Consider the following 4,623-nt stretch of genomic DNA (forward strand, 5'->3'; position numbering starts at 1 on the left):
AAAGAGAAAGGAAAACTTGAAATCACATCATATGACCCCTTTAACTGAATGAGCGTGACATCATACGTATTGCAGCAGACTTGCAACCTGGGGCCGGTTGCATAAACTGCTTAGACTAGTCTTAAAAAGTTAGTACGCAGGTAGTGACGATTCTCTCCGGCCAGTCCGTGATCAGCAGAGTTTACACGTCACGTTTTGGTAACGGTACGGTTCACTTGGAACCCCAACCGAGGTGGTACTAAAAAAAGTACCAGGTACCAGGTACTGTACCCAGTGGAAAACCCCCAAAAAGTGAACCGTACCGAGCCGTACCGTGCCGTACCATGCAGTGGAAAAGCGCCATATGTTTATGCAACTGGGCCCTTTATGCTACTGTATATATATATATATATACATATATCATAAAAAAGAAACACCTACCTCCCTTTCAAATGTACAATAATAGCCTACTACACATCACATTATGTGAAGTATTTCTATTTCACTGACCATTTATGAATACTGCATGAATAATGTATTCAGTGACACAATTATGTATGCAGAAGTATGTATTCACAAGAACAAATGTACACATTTAGCTGTACTGTAATATATCACATATCACACAATGTTTCAATATTATTCATTCAGAAAATAAATATTTTCAGAGCACTAAAAACTCATTTCCTGTATCATAACTATCAAATATGTGTCTGACCCTAACTGGCCATTTCATTGGTCTATCATAGTTCCTGTGGCAAAAGCCACTCCTCCTTCTTAAATATTTGATATCACACACTTAATTTCCTCTTCAGTTCTGGTTTGACTCAGTGCAAAAATGTTACGCATTTCAGCTGCAGCTTTATTGCTCTTTGGGACGGGTAAGAATTATTTTCTACTGTGAACAATATGGGGAGATATTTATTTTAATTTAATAATTATTTTAATTTAATGATATTGTTTTGTGGTGTGCTATGGTTTTTCTTTTCTTTTCAGGTTTTCTCCAAGTTATGTTTTCGATAGCAATTATACAGGCTCATCCAGGACAAAGTGTCACTATGTGGTGTTCACACAATATTCATGTTTCTGGATATCTGTACTGGTTCAAACAAACAGACGGTGCTGTACCTATTACTATTGTGCACATGTTATACACCGAAAGTCTTCAGAAGGTTGAGCCAAATTATTTCAACAATTTCACAAAAGACCGCATGGTCATGGATCAGTTAAGCAAAAGCACTGCCCTAACAATTAAGCAAGTGAAAATGTCTGATTCTGGCTTCTACTTTTGTGGAGCTACAGGATATCACATGAAATTTTGCAATGGAACAAAGCTTCAAGTGAAAGGTAATCTTTTTTGTACCTCTTTCATTATATTCTCACGTTCATATCATATGTATAGCTCTTTGTTTCACTTTGTCATTAATAGCGCATGTTGGAAAAACACCACACTTGTGACCCTGGAGCACAAAAGCAGTCATAAGTAGCACAGGTATATTTGTAGCAATAGCCAACAATACATTGTATGGGTCAACATTATACATTTTTCTTTTATGCCAAAAATCAATCGGATGTTAAGAAAAGATCATGCTCCATGCCAAAAATAATTAGGATAGTAAGTAAAGATCATGTTACATGAAGATATTTTGTAAATGTCCTACTGTAAATATATCAAAACTTCATTTTTGATTAGTAATATGCATTGATAAGGACTTAATTTGGACAACTTTAAAAGCGATTTTCTCAATATTTAGATTTTTTTTGCATCCTCAGATTCCAGATTTTCAAATAATTGTACCTTGGCCAAATATTGTCCTATCCTAACAAACCATCCATCAATGGAAAGCTTATTTATTCAGCTTTATTCAGATTATGAATAATAATAAATAATAAAATATAAATCTCAATTTTAACAAAATGACCCATATGACTGATTTTGTGGTCCAGGGTCACAATTTAAATACCTTTGTAAATGCCACAATGGTAATTGACTTATCCTTGCCAACTGTTTTCATATCAGAGAAAAATTACACAGGAACCTCAAAAAAGGGTATGTTATTTTATCTTTAATATTAAAATTAAAACTGCAGGTGTTTAATATTTATCCATGTTCTTGTTTAATCTGTTGATTCAAATTACTTGGAAAAATAAATATATAAAATGTGTTCTTTGTGGCATCACTTAAAATGTATTTGAATTTTGAAATTATATCCACTCTTTACAGATCATGAGCAATCATCCGTGTCTACTGAGGAGTGTTCTAGAGGCATCTATTTCAAACTGACACTCCTATTTGGTGGAATCATTTTTTTTACATGTATTGTTCCTCTTATTTTGGCGATTATCAGGGAACACAGAAGACAGAAGCATAAAAAAGGTAAACTCTTTGCACATAGAAAAATTAAGTTAAATCACAAATGTGGAGTGAATATTAAAAATGGCTTTGAAATGATGGCTTTTTAATTTCATTATCGTAGAGCAACTGATTGTCTTTTTCTCTGCTTTGTAGCAGTCACTGAATGTCAAGCACAACAGCATGATGACAAGGTAAACTCCACAGACTTACATTACTCTAAAGGCTAAGTAAAATAATTTACAGACAATCCCAGCTTCACCTTATGAAAACAAACAAAGCTTTTTTTTTTATCCCAGATCACACTTGTTTATTATAATGAACAAAATATTTATTAAGAACAAAATATTTAAATACTTTATGCATTAATTACTTCTCATTAATTATTGCTATATGAGTGTTATTATTATTATTATTATCTTATGATTCCAACTGAACAATATTATTTCTAATTCTGTTGGCTGTTAAGGATGTGAATAGCATTATTTTTGCTGTAGAATTTATTTTAGAGGGTAAGGAAAAGGAAAACAGTTTACAAAGACTCCAGAATAAAATGTATGTTGTCGTATGATCACCTGGATTAGGATCCTGACATACATGTTTGTACTTCTTTGCAGGAAAATTATTCAGTAGAATATGCTGCTGTGTATTTCTCAAAAAAGAGACTCAAAACAGCAGGACGACATACTGAGGATACAACTGCTGTGTACACCAATACTACTTGAAAACATATTATTTGTTAATTAACTATGGTTTATTTTTACCTAACAGCTAAACAGCATCACTGTTTTACTCTTTAAAAATGTGATTATTGAGGTGATCAGAGATCTGTCTTTTCTTTGCACTATTGTAAATAATGGTTAAGATTATTCAATTTGGTTGCAATACTTTGACTCCTACTATTAATTCACTCTGACACCATTACACAAAGCCCTTGAATTTAGGTTGAGATAACAATTAAACATCAGAGTTTTAGGTTGCATCTCAGTTTGGATGCCGCTTAAAGTGTCACACTGGTTATTATACATGGATCTCATGGTTACAAACTCATAAATTGTAGTGTTAACTAATACCATTTAAAGTTTGCTCACTCATGGCTAAATAGCAGTTCTACATAGTCACTTTGTTGCATGTTTTTTCATGAGCCTGGGTTGTCACTTTCATTCACCTTAAGTTGAATGCTTAGGCAGAAAGCTACAGTCCCAACCAGAGGCGGACAGTAGTGAAGTATTTTTACTCTGCTGTAAAAGTACTTTTCAGGTGTCTGTACTTTATCAGAGTGTTTTTCTTTAGAAAACTTTACTTCACAACATTCCAAAGCATAATATTGTACTTTTTACTGCACTACGTTTCATATTAAATATAATTTAATACTTAATTACATTAGAAATCTATTACTTTCTTACTGTTACTCAAGTAAAAGTAATTCAAAGATTTACTTGAGTACAATAAAGTACTACATTTTTAATGTTCTTAAGTATTAAAGGTAAAACAAACAACAACTTTTATTTATGAAATGAAGTGCAGTAAAAAGTATGATATTATGCTTTGGAATGTAGTGAAGTAAAGTTTTCCAAAGAAAAACACTCTGATAAACTACAGATACTTTTTAAATTTACTTGAGTAAAGTAAAAATACTTCACTACTGTCCGCCTCTGGTCCCAACTGTGTGTCACTTTCTGGGCCTTCAGAGAATTAAAATCAGGATTTTTATCAATTAAGGTAAAATGTATCGTGTCAATAATATAATTCAGAAATTATTTTAAAAATATATATATATATTCAAAGACACATTACAGTCAAACGTGCTTTTAGTTCTTTGCTGCTTTGGAACATATATTCTCAAAAGTGCTATGGAGAAACTATAGGCAGCCAAAGCAGTAAAGAAAACATCACATTATTATCAATATATCTGATCAACAATGAATCTTCTTATTTTGAACTAGTAGCCATGGACTCGCCTGTTGATTGACAGGTCTGTCATAGTTTGATGTAAGCATAAGCCACACCCCCTCACATAAAAAAAAGCACATTGATTTCCTCATCTTAATTTCCTCGTTGGTTCTAGTCTGATTCAGTACTGCAATGGTACATATAATAATTTCAGCACTGGTGATCTGTGTCACGGGTAAGCATTACGGCACTATAATTACTTCAATCATGCAAGATTAATGAATGATTAATTCAATAATAATTAGTAAACATTAGGTGTGAAATAGTTTTATGAGCTTTTGGGATTTTTTGGGGAACATTTTTATCAGGATTTTAAATATAAATATTAAAACACTGTT

Source organism: Sinocyclocheilus anshuiensis, unplaced genomic scaffold (genome assembly GCF_001515605.1).
Source record: "Sinocyclocheilus anshuiensis isolate Anshui unplaced genomic scaffold, SAMN03320099.WGS_v1.1 scaffold1804, whole genome shotgun sequence".
Classification (NCBI taxonomy): Eukaryota; Metazoa; Chordata; class Actinopteri; order Cypriniformes; family Cyprinidae; genus Sinocyclocheilus; species Sinocyclocheilus anshuiensis.